The sequence below is a fragment of the Pseudophryne corroboree genome, chromosome 2, assembly GCF_028390025.1.
Source record: "Pseudophryne corroboree isolate aPseCor3 chromosome 2, aPseCor3.hap2, whole genome shotgun sequence".
NCBI classification, from domain to species: domain Eukaryota; kingdom Metazoa; phylum Chordata; class Amphibia; order Anura; family Myobatrachidae; genus Pseudophryne; species Pseudophryne corroboree.
The window spans coordinates 871,135,926-871,157,944 of record NC_086445.1 but is presented as its reverse complement, the minus strand read 5'-3'; positions in this window follow the sequence as shown (position 1 = coordinate 871,157,944).

The following is a 22,019-nucleotide window of genomic DNA, read 5'->3' as shown; positions in this document are numbered from 1 at the left end:
GGTCTGGGATCGGGCAGACTCTGGCGGCTGCTGTCCGGCTCCCCCGGACTGCTGACGCCGGGTCTCCTCTTCTGTGTGTATCCTGAGCTGCCTGCATGCTGCTGGGGGAGGACTTTGGTGTGCGCCGGAGAGCATTCATGTGTATATGGCACTGTGTAATGGGCATGTGTATCTGGCACTGTGTGGGGGGCATATGTGTCTGGCACTAAGTGGGGGCATATGTATCTGGCACTGTTTGGTGGGCATATGTATCTGGCACTGTGTGGGGGGCATATGTATCTGGCACTGTGAGGGGGGCATATGTATCTGGCACTGTGGGGGCATGTGTATCTGGCACTGTGGGGGGCATATTATGTGCTTCTGGCACTGTGAATACACGTGTATCTGACAATGTGGGGGCATACAATGTGTATCTGGCACTGTGGAGGCATATAATGTCTATCTGGAATTGCTGGGGGCATCTAATGTCTATTTGGCACTGAGGGGGCATTTGATGTGTATCTGGCACTGTGGGGGCATTTACTGTGTATCTAGCACTGTGGGGGCATATAATGTGTATCTGGCATTGCACTGCTGGGGGCATATGTGTATCTGGCACTGCTTGGGGCATATAATGTGTATTTGGTACTACTGGGGGTGTATGTGTATTTGGCACTACTGGGGGCTTATGTGTAGCTGGCACTGCACTACTGGGGTCATTATGTGTCTGACTTTATACTGGAGACATTATGTGCAAGGGACATTACTGTGGGAATTATGTGTAAGGCTGCTAATTGTGTGTGTAGAGGGGGTGTGAAAATATATTTATTTATAGTTTGATTATATGAAGGCCATGCCCACTTTTCCAGGAGCACGCGCGCATGGTGGGGGGTCTCTTTGACATTTTCTCGCTCAGGTCAGGGCGCTAGTAGGCCTGGAGCCGGCCCTGTACATAGGGGCCCTTACAAACTTTCACTTTGCGGCCTACAATATACACCACTGGTCCTGCTCATTGTAATTTGGTATAAAGTGAACTGGAAGGTCTTTATAATGTTACATAATACAAATTGGGGCACAGTAATGTGGCATAACAAAAAGTGGACATATAGTGTGGCATAATATGAACCGGGGGTACTGTAATGTGGCACAATATGAACTGGGAACACTGAATGTCATAATGTAAATTGAGGGTACTGGCAGACCTAAAATGTGACATAATGTGAACTAGGGCACTATTATGGTTCATAAAATAAACTAGGGCACTACTATGGGACATAAAAGTAACTAAGGCACTACTATGGTTTAGAAAATGAACTATGGCACTATTATGGGGCATACAATTAAAAACTGCTGTGGAAAGTTGTCTCCCTACAAGCATTGGGAGAGGGGCCCTTTCAAAATGTTGCTATGGGGCCCACAAAGTTCTGGCTACGCCCCTGAATACAAGTTATATATATTTATGATTTAATTTATTTATAAATCATATTGTATCGCCTTTGATCTGTCCTCAAACTGTATGTTCTAGATTACAGAACTAGCCATGTTTCATTTAAGCGTATGCAATTAGTTACGATTACATTTCGGAGCTAATTAATTCGCCCCATCTTATTCATTTAGGGCCGTTTTCGGCAGTTTTGAAGGCATTTTCGCCAATGCCTTTTCACCTTCTTTTATTAAGTGAAAAATAATTGTCGAAAAAGGCCTCAAAATCGGCAAAAATGGCCCGCACTTACTACGGAAAACAAGTGGATTCGCTGATCCACGTGTTTTCCGCCCCATCACATTTTTCGTCTAGGCAAAAATATTGCATAGGGCAAATCTCCATTCGCCCTAAAAATAGCAAAAAAGTTACGTTTTTTCACCTAGGCGAAAAAACGGAGCTAATTGCATACGCCCCATTGTGTTTACATTAGTGATGAGCGCCTGAAATTTTTCGGGTTTTGTGTTTTGGTTTTGGGTTCGGTTCCGCGGCCGTGTTTTGGGTTCGACCGCGTTTTGGCAAAACCTCACTGAATTTTTTTTGTCGGATTCGGGTGTGTTTTGGATTCGGGTGTTTTTTTCAAAAAACCCTAAAAAACAGCTTAAATCATAGAATTTGGGGGTCATTTTGATCCCATATTATTATTAACCTCAAAAACCATAATTTCCACTCATTTTCAGTCTATTCTGAATACCTCACACCTCACAATATTATTTTTAGTCCTAAAATTTGCACCGAGGTCGCTGGATGACTAAGCTAAGCGACCCTAGTGGCCGACACAAACACCTGGCCCATCTAGGAGTGGCACTGCAGTGTCACGCAGGATGTCCCTTCCAAAAAACCCTCCCCAAACAGCACATGACGCAAAGAAAAAAAGAGGCGCAATGAGGTAGCTGTGTGAGTAAGATTAGCGACCCTAGTGGCCGACACAAACACCGGGCCCATTTAGGAGTGGCACTGCAGTGTCACGCAGGATGTCCCTTCCAAAAAACCCTCCCCAAACAGCACATGACGCAAAGAAAAAAAGAGGCGCAATGAGGTAGCTGTGTGAGTAAGATTAGCGACCCTAGTGGCCGACACAAACACCGGGCCCATCTAGGAGTGGCACTGCAGTGTCACGTAGGATGTCCCTTCCAAAAAACCCTCCCCAAACAGCACATGACGCAAAGAAAAAAAGAGGCGCAATGAGGTAGCTGTGTGAGTAAGATTAGCGACCGTAGTGGCCGACACAAACACCGGGCCCATTTAGGAGTGGCACTGCAGTGTCACGCAGGATGTCCCTTCCAAAAAACCCTCCCCAAACAGCACATGACGCAAAGAAAAAAAGAGGCGCAATGAGGTAGCTGTGTGAGTAAGATTAGCGACCCTAGTGGCCGACACAAACACCGGGCCCATCTAGGAGTGGCACTGCAGTGTCACGCAGGATGTCCCTTCCAAAAAACCCTCCCCAAACAGCACATGACGCAAAGAAAAAAAGAGGCGCAATGAGGTAGCTGTGTGAGTAAGATTAGCGACCGTAGTGGCCGACACAAACACCGGGCCCATTTAGGAGTGGCACTGCAGTGTCACGCAGGATGTCCCTTCCAAAAAACCCTCCCCAAACAGCACATGACGCAAAGAAAAAAAGAGGCGCAATGAGGTAGCTGTGTGAGTAAGATTAGCGACCCTAGTGGCCGACACAAACACCGGGCCCATTTAGGAGTGGCACTGCAGTGTCACGCAGGATGTCCCTTCCAAAAAACCCTCCCCAAACAGCACATGACGCAAAGAAAAATAAAAGAAAAAAGAGGTGCAAGATGGAATTGTCCTTGGGCCCTCCCACCCACCCTTATGTTGTATAAACAAAACAGGACATGCACACTTTAACCAACCCATCATTTCAGTGACAGGGTCTGCCACACGACTGTGACTGATATGACGGGTTGGTTTGGACCCCCCCAAAAAAAGAAGCAATTAATCTCTCCTTGCACAAACTGGCTCTACAGAGGCAAGATGTCCACCTCATCATCATCCTCCGATATATCACCGTGTACATCCCCCTCCTCACAGATTATCAATTCGTCCCCACTGGAATCCACCATCTCAGCTCCCTGTGTACTTTGTGGAGGCAATTGCTGCTGGTCAATGTCTCCGCGGAGGAATTGATTATAATTCATTTTAATGAACATCATCTTCTCCACATTTTCTGGATGTAACCTCGTACGCCGATTGCTGACAAGGTGAGCGGCGGCACTAAACACTCTTTCGGAGTACACACTTGTGGGAGGGCAACTTAGGTAGTATAAAGCCAGTTTGTGCAAGGGCCTCCAAATTGCCTCTTTTTCCTGCCAGTATAAGTATGGACTGTGTGACGTGCCTACTTGGATGCGGTCACTCATATAATCCTCCACCATTCTTTCAATGGGGAGAGAATCATATGCAGTGACAGTAGACGACATGTCCGTAATCGTTGTCAGGTCCTTCAGTCCGGACCAGATGTCAGCATCAGCAGTCGCTCCAGACTGCCCTGCATCACCGCCAGCGGGTGGGCTCGGAATTCTGAGCCTTTTCCTCGCACCCCCAGTTGCGGGAGAATGTGAAGGAGGAGATGTTGACAGGTCGCGTTCCGCTTGACTTGACAATTTTCTCACCAGCAGGTCTTTCAACCCCAGCAGACTTGTGTCTGCCGGAAAGAGAGATCCAAGGTAGGCTTTAAATCTAGGATCGAGCATGGTGGCCAAAATGTAGTGCTCTGATTTCAACAGATTGACCACCCGTGAATCCTTGTTAAGCGAATTAAGGGCTCCATCCACAAGTCCCACATGCCTAGCGGAATCGCTCCGTGTTAGCTCCTCCTTCAATGTCTCCAGCTTCTTCTGCAAAAGCCTGATGAGGGGAATGACCTGACTCAGGCTGGCAGTGTCTGAACTGACTTCACGTGTGGCAAGTTCAAAGGGCAGCAGAACCTTGCACAACGTTGAAATCATTCTCCACTGCGCTTGAGACAGGTGCATTCCACCTCCTATATCGTGCTCAATTGTATAGGCTTGAATGGCCTTTTGCTGCTCCTCCAACCTCTGAAGCATATAGAGGGTTGAATTCCACCTCGTTACCACTTCTTGCTTCAGATGATGGCAGGGCAGGTTCAGTAGTTTTTGGTGGTGCTCCAGTCTTCTGTACGTGGTGCCTGTACGCCGAAAGTGTCCCGCAATTTTTCTGGCCACCGACAGCATCTCTTGCACGCCCCTGTCGTTTTTTAAATAATTCTGCACCACCAAATTCAAGGTATGTGCAAAACATGGGACGTGCTGGAATTTGCCCATATTTAATGCACACACAATATTGCTGGCGTTGTCCGATGCCACAAATCCACAGGAGAGTCCAATTGGGGTAAGCCATTCCGCGATGATCTTCCTCAGTTGCCGTAAGAGGTTTGCAGCTGTGTGCGTATTCTGGAAAGCGGTGATACAAAGCGTAGCCTGCCTAGGAAAGAGTTGGCGTTTGCGAGATGCTGCTACTGGTGCCGCCGCTGCTGTTCTTGCGGCGGGAGTCCATACATCTACCCAGTGGGCTGTCACAGTCATATAGTCCTGACCCTGCCCTGCTCCACTTGTCCACATGTCCGTGGTTAAGTGGACATTGGGTACAGCTGCATTTTTTAGGACACTGGTGACTCTTTTTCTGAGGTCTGTGTACATTTTTGGTATCGCCTGCCTAGAGAAATGGAACCTAGATGGTATTTGGTACCGGGGACACAGTACCTCCAACAAGTCTCTAGTTGGCTCTGCAGTAATGATGGATACCGGAACCACGTTTCTCACCACCCAGGATGCCAAGGCCTCAGTTATCCGCTTTGCAGTAGGATGACTGCTGTGATATTTCATCTTCCTCGCAAAGGACAGTTGGACAGTCAATTGCTTGGTGGAAGTAGTAAAAGTGGTCTTACGACTTCCCCTCTGGGATGACCATCGACTCCCAGCAGCAACAACAGCAGCGCCAGCAGCAGTAGGCGTTACACGCAAGGATGCATCGGAGGAATCCCAGGCAGGAGAGGAATCATCAGAATTGCCAGTGACATGGCCTGCAGGACTATTGGCATTCCTGGGGAAGGAGGAAATTGACACTGAGGGAGTTGGTGGGGTGGTTTGCGTGAGCTTGGTTACAAGAGGAAGGGATTTACTGGTCAGTGGACTGCTTCCGCTGTCACCCAAAGTTTTTAAACTTGTCACTGACTTATTATGAATGCGCTGCAGGTGACGTATAAGGGAGGATGTTCCGAGGTGGTTAACGTCCTTACCCCTACTTATTACAGCTTGACAAAGGGAACACACGGCTTGACACCTGTTGTCCGCATTTCTGTTGAAATACCTCCACACCGAAGAGCTGATTTTTTTGGTATTTTCACCAGGCATGTCAACGGCCATATTCCTCCCACGGACAACAGGTGTCTCCCCGGGTGCCTGACTTAAACAAACCACCTCACCATCAGAATCCTCCTGGTCAATTTCCTCCCCAGCGCCAGCAACACCCATATCCTCCTCATCCTGGTGTACTTCAACACTGACATCTTCAATCTGACTATCAGGAACTGGACTGCGGGTGCTCCTTCCAGCACTTGCAGGGGGCGTGCAAATGGTGGAAGGCGCATGCTCTTCACGTCCAGTGTTGGGAAGGTCAGGCATCGCAACCGACACAATTGGACTCTCCTTGTGGATTTGGGATTTCGAAGAACGCACAGTTCTTTGCGGTGCTACTGCTTTTGCCAGCTTGAGTCTTTTCATTTTTCTAGCGAGAGGCTGAGTGCCTCCATCCTCATGTGAAGCTGAACCACTAGCCATGAACATAGGCCAGGGCCTCAGCCGTTCCTTGCCACTCCGTGTGGTAAATGGCATATTGGCAAGTTTACGCTTCTCCTCCGACAATTTTATTTTAGGTTTTGGAGTCCTTTTTTTACTGATATTTGGTGTTTTGGATTTGACATGCTCTGTACTATGACATTGGGCATCGGCCTTGGCAGACGACGTTGCTGGCATTTCATCGTCTCGGCCATGACTAGTGGCAGCAGCTTCAGCACGAGGTGGAAGTGGATCTTGATCTTTCCCTAATTTTGGAACCTCAACATTTTTGTTCTCCATATTTTAATAGGCACAACTAAAAGGCACCTCAGGTAAACAATGGAGATGGATGGATACTAGTATACAATTATGGACGGACTGCCGAGTGCCGACACAGAGGTAGCTACAGCCGTGAACTACCGTACTGTACTGTGTCTGCTGCTAATATAGACTGGTTGATAAAGAGATGTAGTAGTATGTATGTATAAAGAAGAAAGAAAAAAAAACCACGGGTAGGTGGTATACAATTATGGACGGACTGCCGAGTGCCGACACAGAGGTAGCTACAGCCGTGGACTACCGTACTGTACTGTGTCTGCTGCTAATATAGACTGGTTGATAAAGAGATGTAGTAGTATGTATGTATAAAGAAGAAAGAAAAAAAAACCTCGGGTAGGTGGTATACAATTATGGACGGACTGCCGAGTGCCGACACAGAGGTAGCTACAGCCGTGAACTACCGTACTGTACTGTGTCTGCTGCTAATATAGACTGGTTGATAAAGAGATGTAGTAGTATGTATGTATAAAGAAGAAAGAAAAAAAAACCACGGGTAGGTGGTATACAATTATGGACGGACTGCCGAGTGCCGACACAGAGGTAGCTACAGCCGTGGACTACCGTACTGTACTGTGTCTGCTGCTAATATAGACTGGTTGATAAAGAGATGTAGTAGTATGTATGTATAAAGAAGAAAGAAAAAAAAACCACGGGTAGGTGGTATACAATTATGGATGGACTGCCGAGTGCCGACACAGAGGTAGCTACAGCCGTGAACTACCGTACTGTACTGTGTCTGCTGCTAATATAGACTGGTTGATAAAGAGATGTAGTAGTATGTATGTATAAAGAAGAAAGAAAAAAAAACCACGGGTAGGTGGTATACAATTATGGACGGACTGCCGAGTGCCGACACAGAGGTAGCTACAGCCGTGGACTACCGTACTGTACTGTGTCTGCTGCTAATATAGACTGGTTGATAAAGAGATGTAGTAGTATGTATGTATAAAGAAGAAAGAAAAAAAAAACACGGGTAGGTGGTATACAATTATGGACGGACTGCCGAGTGCCGACACAGAGGTAGCTACAGCCGTGAACTACCGTACTGTACTGTGTCTGCTGCTAATATAGACTGGTTGATAAAGAGATGTAGTAGTATGTATGTATAAAGAAGAAAGAAAAAAAAACCACGGGTAGGTGGTATACAATTATGGATGGACTGCCGAGTGCCGACACAGAGGTAGCTACAGCCGTGAACTACCGTACTGTGTCTGCTGCGACTGGATGATAAATAATGATATAAAAAATATATATATATCACTACTGCAGCCGGACAGGTATATATTATATAATGACGGACCTGCTGGACACTCTGTCAGCAGAATGAGTTTTTTATAGAATAAAAAAAAAAACACCACACAAGTGAAGTCACACGACGAGTGTTTAACTTTTTCAGGCAATCACAATATAGTATACTACTAACTATACTGGTGGTCAGTGTGGTCAGGTCACTGGTCAGTCACACTGGCAGTGGCACTCCTGCAGCAAAAGTGTGCACTGTTTAATTTTAATATAATATGTACTCCTGGCTCCTGCTATAACCTATAACTGGCACTGCAGTGCTCCCCAGTCTCCCCCACAATTATAAGCTGTGTGAGCTGAGCACAGTCAGATATATATACATAGATGATGCAGCACACTGGGCTGAGCAGTGCACACAGATATGGTATGTGACTGAGTCACTGTGTGTATCGTTTTTTTCAGGCAGAGAACGGATATATTAAATAAAACAAAACTGCACTGTCTGGTGGTCACTGTGGTCAGTCACTAGTAAACTCTGCACTCTCTACACTTCTACAGTACTCCTAAGGTCCAGTAAATCAGGTCAATCTCTCTCTCTCTCTCTCTCTTCTAATCTAAATGGAGAGGACTACGTAAAATTGAAATTTAAGGTAAAAACCTGCGCACTCTATTTGCTGCCTTTAGTGGTTCCTATACCCTGATGTGTCACCTTACACACCTGGAGAACATACACAATACAAAAATGATGGGATAGGGACCAACTGGTGGCGCAAACAAATGTCAAATGAGAAAGGGCAATTACCTATACACAGCTGATACTATGCAATGTCCTTATAATTCAATGAGAGTCCAATTTACTGGGAATTCCCAGAAAAACTTCTCACGAGTGTCCAAGTCCAAATGGTACCATGTAAGAAAACACAAGTGGTATATTCTAGTTCAGAAAAACATCCAAATGGTGGCAATATTCAGTGTTAATACTTCTTCCCGGATTCCTTATATGAAGGTGTCTATGGGAGGTGGTGATATAGCCGTACGGGTTCACCTCGGTGCAGAAGGTTATGTCGGTTCCTCACATGTATGCTTACTTAAAATACTTGTAAACAGACATATAAGTCACGGCTATATCACCACCTCCCATAGACACCTTCATATAAGGAATCCGGGAAGAAGTATTAACACTGAATATTGCCACCATTTGGATGTTTTTCTGAACTAGAATATACCACTTGTGTTTTCTTACATGGTACCATTTGGACTTGGACACTCGTGAGAAGTTTTTCTGGGAATTCCCAGTAAATTGGACTCTCATTGAATTATAAGGACATTGCATAGTATCAGCTGTGTATAGGTAATTGCCCTTTCTCATTTGACATTTGTTTGCGCCACCAGTTGGTCCCTATCCCATCATTTTTGTATTGTAAATGGAGAGGACGCCAGCCACGTCCTCTCCCTATCAATCTCAATGCACGTGTGAAAATGGCGGCGACGCGCGGCTCCTTATATAGAATCCGAGTCTCGCGAGAATCCGACAGCGTCATGATGACGTTCGGGCGCGCTCGGGTTAACCGAGCAAGGCGGGAGGATCCGAGTCTGCTCGGACCCGTGAAAAAAAACATGAAGTTCGGGCGGGTTCGGATTCAGAGAAACCGAACCCGCTCATCTCTAGTTTACATTGCACCGCATTTGAAATGAATGGCAATTTTAAACTGAAGTGTGTCAGACGCATTGAAATAGAACGAGAATTCCCCAAAATCTCATGTATTATATCATAAGTAAAAGTACAAGAACACACAAATATGTACCATTTCTACTGGGAAGATATTTTTCATTTTCACAGAATTTTACATTCGTTTTACTTGTACTACAAATGCAGCTTAATCACAGAATTGTATTAGAATTTTACGCTATTAGCCATCCTACCACTGGAAATCTATCATCTATTGACAAGGGTGGTGGGGCGGCTTTTGGAGTTACTGCGCAGGGCCGTGGAGGAAGGGGAACTAGTTCCACCCCATTCCCCCCCACTTTAACCTTTGTGCCTCAAGATGGGATGTAATTATAGTAGCATACTGTGTGGGAGACCCTGAATTTCAGAGCATGCTTCCGGATGTTTGAGAGAGTAGATTAGCCTCCTATATCTGCCCAGTTCACGATGAAGCATACTTGCCTACCTGACCCTCTCCATGAGGGAGAAAATGCTCTGTTCCTGGACTTTCCTGGTAATGTATGATTGCCATCACCTGTGGTGAAACGCCTTTCTTATCAATTAACTAGCTCACCACAGGTGATGGCAATCATACATTACCAGGAAAGACTAGGAACAGAGCATTTTCTCCCTCAAGGAGAGGGTCAGGTAGGCAAGTATGCGATGAAGTGGGTGGTCTGGGCACATGATGACGTGATTTGGGGCAATGAGCAGCAAGGGGCAGATCCACGAGAATGCATAATAACGCAATGCCCCCTGCAGCTCCCACCTGTGCCTGCTCTCTGGAATCTCCCAGAGAGCTGTAGTAAAATATCGGTAAGTATGGATCTGTTACAGGTCAAAAGCTGAGTTGCTGTGACATAATTGGCCCTGCCTCCTGAGCATAAAATAAGCCAATTCACAGACATGCACATTTCTGCAAAGCAAATCCAGACCCTCCAACATGACCCGCCCCACTAGGTACAAAATGCTCTGTTTCTGGACTTTCCTCTTAATTTATGATTTCCCTCACCTGTGTTGAACTAGTTAAATGATAAGAAAGCTGTTTCTTTACAGGTGATGGCAATAATAAACTAAGAGGGAAGTCCAGAAACAGAGCATTTTGTACCTAGTGGGGCGGGTCATGTTGGTGGGTATGCAAATCTGCCCAGCAGTCGCTCACTGTCTACTATTTAGAGAGAATGTCCATATTTAATAAGTATAAACTCTCCAGTTCAGTATATATGCAGTGCTCAAAGTGAACCGGTATAGACTCTTCACTCATCTCTTTCTAGCTCACCTCTTCAACTGCCACAATCAAATTTACCCCCAAAGTTGTTTCTGCTAAAACTGCTCTTATGGCAAAACTTTACAAGAAGAATGAATCTACAGTAAGTTCTACTAATATGCCCATACCTCCCAACTTTTAGCAGTAACGAAGAGGGACTCTGACGCGGAAAAAGGGGGTAATGGGGTGCATGGCTTTGCGGTAATGCCGAGATCGTGAGCCACGCCCCCTTTCCTGTCACTCTGAGGGCATGGCCAGCGCTCTGTGAGCTGCTGGCATGCCCCCAGTCCTTCTCCTCTCTGTGAATAGACGCTGTGTGCATGCGCCCAGCGTCTATTCACCGCTGCTCTGCTAAGCAGAGCAGCGAATGACAGAGCCTCCTAACTGCCCCCCCCCCCCACCGTGGGACAGTCCCGCGAAAATCTGGACAGTTGGGAGGTATATATGCCACATACATGAACTTTACTGATAGAGCTAGACTCCTGCATACTGAGAGCCACTGAGGCTTCTGGTAGACCCGGGTGCCAAAAAGTGGGGGCAGCCCCTCATCTCTTAGTTGTCTTATGTTTATATGTTGAGCACCACCACACTCTGTGGGGGGCTTGGCCATAACATAACAGGGGTGTGGCTATGACTCCAGTCTGTTCCATATGTGTCTCTGTGTCCCATGTTTGTGTTTATCTCTAGGACCCACCACCCATGTGTGTGTGTACAGTATGTCTGTGTGTCCCATCTGTCCATCTGTCTATTACATACCTCCCAACATGACCCTGTCCAGGAGGGACACAATGCTCTGCTCCTGGACTTCCCTCTTAATTTATGATTGTCATCACCTCTGCTGATGAAACACCTTTCTTATCAATTAACCTGTTCAACTCAGGTGCCAGCAATCATAAATTGGGAGAAAAGTCCAGAAGCAGAACATTTTGTCCCTCCTGGAGAGGGTCATGTTGGGAGGTATGCTATTAGTATGTACTATATGTGTTTATCTGTGGGATTAATAGCCTGTGAGATGCAGATTCTCACAACACCCTCAGAACGCCTTAGCTGTTCAATCAGGCAATTAACACAGATTTGCAGGATCATCAACAGAAAATGGAACCAGACTGGTTGGGACACTGCAAAGTATCAGCACAAGAGTGAGCAGCACCGCTGATGGGACAGTGGTACTGCAATGAATCTTGATAAGGCCATACTAAAATTTAATTATATTAGCCAGCTGCAGACTAAAGCTGGGTACACACTAGACCAGGCATTCCCAACCATGGTCCTCAAGGCGCATTAACAAACAGTCCTGGTTTTAGTGATATCCAGGCTTCAGCACAGGTGACTTAATTAGTAGCTCAGTTATTTTGATTTAACCATCTGTGCTGCAGCCTGGATATCACTAAAATCTGCACTGTTGGTATGCCTTGAGGACCGTGGTTGGGAATGCCTGCTCTAGACCAGAGGTTCTCAAACTCGGTCCTCGGGGGCACACACAGTGCATGTTTTGCAGGTCTCCTCACAGAATCGCAAGTGAAATAATTAGCTCCACCTGTGGACCTTTTAAAATGTGTCAGTGAGTAATTAATACACCTGTGCACCTGCTGGGTTACCTGCAAAACATGCACTGTGTGGGGTCCTGAGGACCGAGTTTGAGAACCTCTGCTCTAGACGATACTGTATGCTCCATGAGCGATATTGTCAATGTTTGCCCATGAAGTACCGGGCAAATGAGAATGTGCATACTGCATACACACTGAATGATATCGCTAAAGATCCTGCCACATCAGGCAATATCATTAATGTTCTGCGGGAATGCGCATCGTTAATGATATTGTGCGTACACATTTGATGATGTAGTAACGATGTGTCGTTATGGCCCACATCGTTCAAAAAATCATCTAGTGTGTACCAAGCATTTCACATAACAGTTTTAGACAAGCTGGGACTATTGTGGGCATGCCCACAGGTGCACTCACCCGCGATCCACAGGATTGTATGAGTGCATAAGATACTGTTAATGGGTAACAATGGGGTATGGCTAGTCACAATCGCGATGTGTCCGCATGTGCAGCCCGTTCGCAGAATAGATTAGGGCTGCCAAATCTGTGCCAACCAACCAGCTCCTAACTGTCATTTTTCAAATGCAGCCTGTAACATGAAAGTTAGGAGCTGGTTAGCTGATACTTTGGGGTCGTCCTAAGCCATGGGTCTTCAACCTGCGGCCCTCCAGCTGCTGTGGAACTACACATCCCAGCATTCCATGCCACAGTTCTGCTATATAAGGCATGCTAAAACTGAGGCAGGGCATGCTGGGAGTATAGTTCCACAGCAGATGGAGGGCCACAGGTTGAAGACCCATGTACTAAGCCTTCGATGTAGAGATAAAGTGAATGGAGATAGGGGGTAATTCCGAGTTGATCGCAGCAGAAATTTTGTTAGCAGTTGGGCAAAACCATGTGCACTGCAGGGGGAGGCAGATATAACATGTGCAGAGAGAGTTAGATTTGGGTGGGTTATTTTGTTTCTGTGCAGGGTAAATACTGGCTGCTTTATTTTTACACTGCAAATTAGATTGCAGATTGAACACACCACACCCAAATCTAACTCTCTCTGCACATGTTAAATCTGCCTCCCCTGCAGTGCACATGGTTTTGCCCAACTGCTAACAAAATTCCTGCTGCGATCAACTTGGAATTACCCCCATAAAGTACCAGCCAATCAGCTCAAAACTGTAAATTTTTCAAACACAGCCTGTGGCATGGCAGTTAGGAGCCTATTGGCTGGTACTTTATCTCAAGCGACTTTATCTCCATTTAAAGCTTCGTAAATAGACCCCTTTATCTCTCTCCAAGCCTTAGTTAATAGACCCCTAAGAAATGTACCAGTTTCCAAACACTGCAAAGAGTCACAACTGATATTCTGTGGGAGGTTTGGTATGACTGATAATGACTCACCAAGAGCATGGCTGTCTGACTGATGGCTATTTCTCATGCCTTAGTTACAGCCAAACCTTTTATTTTTGTTACTTTTCTCTTATGTATTTTTAATAGAATATTAGGTATTATCATCTACTTTTAATAGCACACTATGGGGGAGATGTACAGTCCATAGAGAGTGATAAAGTGGAGCGAGAAAAAGTACCAAAAGTCAGCTCCTAACTGCCATGTTTCAGGTTGTATTTAAAAAATGGCAGGAGCTGATTGGTTGGTAGTTTATCTCTCTCCACTTTATCAGTCTCCAAGGCTTAGTACATCTTCCCCTATGTTTTTTTATATTGATGAAAGTAAAGTCTAAAGCCCTATACACACTAGACGAGATTTTAAAAGATCTCGCTCAGAATGGCCGATTTGAGTGAGATCTTTCACAATCTCGTCCAGTGCGTACTCTAAATGTCATTAATGATGCGCGCTCCCGCACATCGTTAACAGATAAGAAAGGTGTTTCACCACAGGTGATGGCAATCATACATTACCAGGAAAGTCCAGGAACAGAGCATTTTCTCCCTCATGGAGAGGGTCAGGTAGGCAAGTATGGTTAACTCCTTGCCTACAGTTTAAGACTCCCTTATGTGAGATTCTGTAAGGGAGATCCAAGGGGCAAGTGTGGAGGGCATGGCCAAGCTATTGATGTAATCACTTGCCCTCTCTGCAAAGTAGTGTGATTCAGGGTGATTTCTCACCCCATGAACATGTGACATAATGATGTCACATCAAGGCGGATGTGGCTGCCTTGACCTGGAATAAGAAGAGTGCCTGGAGCCTCCTATCAGGACTCTGGTTGGCTCTACAGGCTTCAGAGTGTGTGCCCTGAATATCCTATTTACAATTCAGATAGCTCAGCAGTTGACTGGGTGACTCGGGTTGGTGGACCATTAACAAAGCAAATTATTTATGGTCAAAGTGATAGACAAAACCAATGCTAGTGCAAAAAAGGTTATACCAAGGTATAGTAGTGCGTTTACGATGTGACGTGCTTTGCTTAGCAGCTGCCTCAAGAGATAGGGGAAGTCACTCCCACAATAAACAATAAAAATAACAATAAAGGAAGGCTGCGCTGTGATGAAATAATAGGATTTTAATACCTACCGGTAAATCCTTTTCTCTTAGTCCGTAGATGATGCTGGGGTCACCTTAGAACCATGGGGAATAGACGGGCCCCGCTGGAGACATGGGCACTTTAAGACTTTGAAAGGGTGTGAACTGGCTCCTCCCTCTATGCCCCTCCTCCAGACTCCAGTTATAGGAACTGTGCCCAGGGAGACGGACATTTCGAGGAAAGGATTTATTGTTAAACTAAGGTGAGATTCGTACCAACTCACACCTCAAGCATGCCGCACAATGTGGCATTCAACTGAACACAAGCCAACGGCATGAACAATTGCAGCAACATGCTGACAATAAACAGGTGTGTAACCACAACTAATAACTGCAGATACAGTACGCACTGGGATGGGCGCCCAGCATCCTCTACGGACTAAGAGAAAAGGATTTACTGGTAGGTATTAAAATCCTATTTTCTCATACGCCCTAGAGGATGCTGGGGTCACATTAGAACCATGGGGTTATACCAAAGCTCTAGAACGGGCGGGAGAGTGCGGATGACTCTGCAGCACCGATTGACCAAACTTGAGGTCATCATCGGCCAAGGTATCAAACTTGTAAAACTTAGCAAAAGTGTTTGATCCCGACCAAGTAGCTGCTCGGCAAAGCTGTAACGCTGAGACCCCCCGGGCAGCCGCCTAGGACGAGCCCACCTTTCTAGTAGAATGGGCCTTCACCGATTTCGGTAATGGCAATCCTGCCGTGGAATGAGCACGCTGAATCATACCACAGATCCAGCGCGCAATGGTCTGCTTGGAAGCAGGACACCCAATCTTGTTGGGAGCATACAGGACAAACACAGCTTCTGTTTTCCTAATCTGAGCCGTTCTGGCGACATAAATCTTCAAAGCTCTGACCACATCCAGAGACTTTGACTCAGCGAAAGCATCAGTAGCCACAGGCACCACAATTGGTTGGTTCATGTGGAAAGAGGAAACCACCTTCGGTAGAAATTGCTGACGTGTCCTCAATTCAGCTCTATCTTCATGGAAGATCAAATAAGGGCTCTTGTGAGACAAGGCCGCTAACTCAGACACCCGCTTTGCAGATGCCAAGGCCAACAGGATGACCACTTTCCAAGAGAGGAACTTGAACTCCACCTTCTGTAAAGGTTCAAACCAATGTGATTGAAGGAACTGCAACACCACATTAAGATCCCATGGTGCCACTGGAGGCACAAATGGAGGTTAGATGTGCAACACGCCTTTCACGAAAGTCTGAACTTCTGGAAGGGAGGCCAATTGTTTCTGAAAGAAAACCGATAAGGCTGAAATCTGTACCTTAATTGAGCCCAATTTTAGGCCCGCATCCACACCTGCTTGTAGAAAATGGAGAAAACGTCCCAGCTGAAACTCTTCCGTAGGAACCTTCTTGGATTCACACCAAGAAACATATTTTCTCCAAATACGGTGGTAATGCTTAGACGTTACCCCTTTTCTGGCCTGAATGAGTGTGGGAATGACTTCACTGGGAATACCCTTACGGGCTAGGATTTTGCGCTCAACCGCCATGCCGTCAAACGTAGCCACAGTAAGTCCTGATACACGCACGGCCCCTGTTGTAACAGGTCCCCGCGCAGAGGAAGAGGCCAGGGATCTCCTTTGAGTAATTCCTGAAGATCTGGATACCAAGCCCTCCTTGGCCAGTTTGGGACAATGAGGATCGCCTGAATCTTTGTTCTTCTTATGATCTTTAGAACTTTTGGAATGAGAGGAAGTGGAGGGAATACATACACCGACTGAAACACCCACGGTTTCACCAGTGCATCCACTGCTATTGCTTGAGGGTCTCTCGACCTGGTACAATATCTCTGAAGCTTCTTGTTGAGACAAGATGCCATCATGTCTACTTGAGGAACTCCCCAACGACTTGTCACCTCTGCGAAGACTTCTTGGTGGATGCCCCACTTTCCTGGATAGAGATCGTGTCTGCTGAGGAACCCTGCTTCCCAGTTGTCCACTCCTGGAATGAAGATCGCTGACAGAGCGCTTGTATGCTTTTCCGCCCAGCGGAAAATCCTTGTGGCTTCTGCCATCGCCGCTCTGCTTTTCGTTCCACCCTGATGGTTTATGTATGCTACTGCTGTTACATTGTCCGACTGGATCAGTACGGGTAGATCTTGAAGAAGATGTTCCGCTTGCAGAAGGCCATTGTAAATGGCCCTTAACTCCAGAACGTTTATGTGGAGACAAGTTTCCTGACTTGACCATCTTCCTTGGAAGTTTTCTCCCAGCGTGACTGCCCCCCAGCCTCGGAGGCTTGCATCCGTGGTTACTAGGATCCTGTCCTGGATCCCGAACCTGCGCCCCTCTAGGAGGTGAGAGCTGTGCAGCCACCACAGGAGTGAGACCCTGGTCTTGGAAGACAGGATTATCCTCCGGTGCATGTGTAGGTGGGACCCAGACCACTTGTCCAACAGGTCCCACTGGAACACTCTGGCATGGAACCTGCCAAACTGAATGGCCTCGTAGGCCGCAACCATCTTCCTCAGCAACCAAATGCATTGATGGATTGACACTCTTGCTGGTTTCAGAACTTGTTTGACCAGACTCTGGATCTCCAGAGCCTTTTCCACTGGAAGAAAAACTCTCTGAAGTTCTTTGTCCACTATCATTCCCAAAAACGACAATCGCGTTGTTGGAAGCAACTGCGACTTTGGCAAGTTTAGGAGCCAACCATGTTGTTGAAGAACTGTCAGGGAGAGTGCAATGTTTCGCACCAACTGGTCTCTGGATCTCGCCTTTATCAGGAGATCGTCCAAGTACGGGATAATAGTGACTCCTTGTTTGCGAAGGAGAACCATCATTTCCGCCATCACCTTGGTGAAAATCCTCGGAGCCGTGGATAGACCAAACGGGAACGTCTGAAATTGGTAATGACAATCCTGAATCGCAAATCTCAGGTAAACCTGATGCGGAGGATAAATGGGAACATGTAAGTAGGCATCCTTTATGTCCACTGAAACCATGAAATCTCCTTCCTCCAGACTGGAGATCACTGCCCTGAGAGTTTCCATTCTGAATTTGAACTTCTTCAGGTAGAAATTTAAGGATTTCAGGTTTAGGAATGGCCTGACCGAGCCGTCCGGCTTCGGGACAACGAAAAGGCTTGAATAAAAGACTTCTCCCTGTTGTGACGGGGGAACCAGGATAATGACTTGATTCTGACACAACTTTTGTATAGCCTCGCTTACCACCTCCCTGTCCGTAGGAGAAACTGGTAAGGCCGATTTGAAAAATCGGCGAGGAGCAACGTCTTGAAACTCCAGTTTGTACCCTTGGGACACTATTTGTAAAACCCACGGGTCTAGGCCCGAACGAATCCAGAACTGACTGAAGAGTTTTAGACGTGCCCCCACTGGTGCGGACTCCCGCAAGAGAGCCCCAGCGTCATGCGGTGGATTTTGCAGAAAGAACAGGGAAAGACTTCTGCTCCTGCGAACTCGACAAGGTTGTTGATCCTTTACCTCTTCCCCTCCCTCTACTAGCAAGGAAGGAAAAGCCTCGCCCTCTTCTGTATTTATTGGGCCGAAAGGACTGCATTTGATAGTGGTGCATTTTCTTTTGTTGCTGAGGAACATAAGGCAAAAAAGATGACTTACCCGTGGTAGCCATAGATACCAAATCATCGAGGCCATCCCAAACAAGACACCACCTTTATATGGGAGGGATTCCATATTTTTCTTGGAGTCTGCATCAGCATTCCATGGGTGAATCCACAATGCTCGCCTAGCCGAGACCGCCATGGCATTGGCTTTTGATCCCAAAAGGCCAATATCTCTCACAGTTTCCTTTAGGTATGCTGCATCATCCTTGATATAACCCAGCGTCAAGAGGATGCTATCCCTATCCAGTGTATCTATATCAGATGACAAGTTATCTGCCCACTTTTCAATAGCACTACTCACCCACGCAGATGCAATGGCTGGTCTGAGCAGCGTACCCGTGGTCGCATACATGGATTTTAACGTAGTTTCTTGCTTACAATCTGTTGGGTCCTTAAGGGCCGCCGTGCCTGGTGCTGGGAGAGCCACCTTTTTAGACAAACGTGACAGGGCCTTGTCCAAAATGGGGGGTGACGGACACTTTTTCCTGTCCTCAGTTGGAAAAGGATAAGCAACCGGAATCGTTTTGGGGATTTGAAACTTTCTGTCAGGGTTTTCCCAGACTTTTTCAAATAGAGCGTTCAGTTCATGAGAGGGAGGAAATGTCACCTCTGGTTTCTTTTCTTTATACATACAGACCCGTGTGTCAGGAACAGCAGGGTTCTCAGTGATATGTAATACATCTTTAATAGCTACAATCATGTACTGAATGCTCTTTGCCAATTTTGGATCTAATCTGGAATCACTATAGTCGGCACTGGAATCAGTGTCTGTGTCGGTATCAGTGTGCATCGACTGGGCAACAGAACGTTTTTGCGACCCCGAGGGGTCCTGGACTTGCAATAACATATCCTCCACAGATTTTTTTCCACGCCTGGGTCTGAGACTCAGACTTATCTAATCTCTTACAGATAAGAGCCATATTCGCATTCAAGACATTCACCAAGTCAGGAGTCGGCAGTGCCGACAGGGTCACCCCCACAGTCGTCTGTGTCCCTAATACAGCCTCCTCCTAGGAAGAACACTCAGCCTCAGACATGTCGACACACGTGTACCAAACACCCACAGACACACCGGACTTATAGGGGACAGACCCACAGTAAAGTCTGTCAGATGGACACAGAGAGAATTTGCCAGCTCACAACCCAGCGCCAACTAACAACTCTGAAAACACTAAAAAATGCCTCAGACCTGTAGCGCTTTTAAATGCCAATATACTGCACCAATATGTACTGCGCCCCCCTGTTTTGCACCCTGATACTTGTCAGCAGTGTAAGGAAGGCTCAGTGCGCCCCCCCCCGCGCCCTGCACCCTGTAGTGCCTGTGTATGTTGTGGGAGCATGGCGCACAGCATTCCGCTCGCTGTGCGGTACCTCAGAATGCCGTCACTGGAGAAGTCTTCTGATCTTCTGCTATTCACCTGTCTTCTGACTTCTGGCTCTGAAAGGGAGTGACGGCAGGCTGCGGGAGTGAGCATCCGGGAGTGCCCAGCGATCATCACCCTCAGGAGCTAATGGTGTCCTGTCAGCCAGAAGCAGAGCCATTGAACTCACCAGAAGTTAGTCATACTTCTCTTCCCTAATTCCCACGAAGCAGGGAGACTGTTGCCAGCAGTCCTCCCTGAAAATAAAAAACCTAACATAAGTCTTTTCAGAGAAACTCAGTAGAGCTCCCCTAGAGTGCATCCAGTCTGCCTGGGCACAATTCTAAAACTGGAGTCTGGAGGAGGAGCTTAGAGGGAGGAGCCAGTTCACACCCTTTCAAAGTCTTAAAGTGCCCATGTCTCCTGCGGATCCCGTCTATACCCCGTGGTTCTAATGTGACCCCAGCATCCTCTAGGACGTATGAGATATTAAAATGGACACTGTCAGAGAACAAATGGCAATTCTCTATCGAGTAATTTAATAAAAAGAATTATTATAAAAACAAAACATGTCACATTTAAAATAGTATAGGTTCATAAACTGATTAGGTAAAATTACCCATTTACAAGCGTCTGGAGCAGGGAGATGTTGTGTTGGAGTTGGAGTAGTCCGTTCCTATTGATACCCCTGTATATTGAGTGTGAATCCCATAGGCAATTGAGAGTCCAGTAGAAGGTGGTAGCAATTCACCGTTAGAGGAAGATGAATTCCAATAGTCCTTTAGGGAAAGCTCCTCATGCGTTACGGTGTAGGTAATCCTCCATTTCTAAGCAACTGCTGGGTCCTCTCATGGTGGGCTTAAGTTGTTGTACTCCAGGGGATGGTTCGGTTCTCTGCTCCAGTAATCCTGATTTAGTAGAAGTTACTGACGCGTTTCGTTGCATTCAGCTTGCAGCTTTTTCAAAAGAGCTGCAAGCTGAATGCAGCGAAACGCGTCAGTAACTTCTACTACAAAACCAATGCTAGTGGCTGCTAATCATAAAAACGTGGACAATCAGAAGCAAAACTGTACACCACCACATAACTGAACCTAAGGATGACAGGTAGGCACAATTTACTTAATTTAACAATTTATTCCAAAATTATCAATAAAAAAAACTTTTATCTTGGAGGTGCAGTGTAAAAATGTAGATATTCTAGTGCATAATGAATCAATTTTGAAAACCACTGATCTATAGGCTTTAAATGTTATTGATTGGGGAAAAGGTTTCACTGACATGCAAAAAATTGCACTAGTATTACATTCAGTAAATGTGACATGATGGCGTTGTTGTACTTCAAGGTCAACCAAGACAACCAACACTTTACTTTACATTTTTGAGGACACATTGCTGCTATGCAGGTGCATCTCAGCAAGTTCCTAGAGGTCCTATATTGGTGATTCTTGATGCAGTACAATCCCATGTTAACTGGAATTATACTGTAATAGTTTGGTATTTGAAATACTCCTCCTCCTCCTCAGTGAATACTAAAATATTCACTTTCGAAAAACTAGTCTTTTTGCGAAGACAGTTTTTCATAAAGTGATATATTTCCCCTGTGCTGCGCAGTGTTTAACATGGTCTGTCCACTTCTGCACATGGTAGATGCTAGAATCAAGTGGGCTAAGGGACCTTTTCCGTAAGGGGGAGGAGTTACGACACAAGGGGGAGGAGCTAGGCCAGCGGGATAGTTCCTCTACTATCCACGCCACCAACTATTACCTTTAGTAATTAGGTGGTGAGCGAAGCGGAGCGGAGCGAGCCACCGTGCCCGAAGCGTGGCGAGCGTACTTTTCGGGTACCCTGTTCGCCCGTAGCTCCTCCCCCTGGTGACGTAGCTCCTCCCCTCAATACGTCACAAGGTCCCTTCAGCCCCTCTGATATAGAACCAACCTTCTGCACATGCCAGGTCCCCGAACAAGGAAGTGAGCATGCAGCTGGAGCTGCCACTGAAAGGGACCGAAGTCACTGCTGAAGAGGACTGAACCGGAACTGCATAATCACAAGACAGAGGGAGACTCATAGTTGCCCACCCTCCCGCATCCCACGGGAGACTCCCAACTCACTGTGGAGTCTCCCGCTGCTCCGGAAAA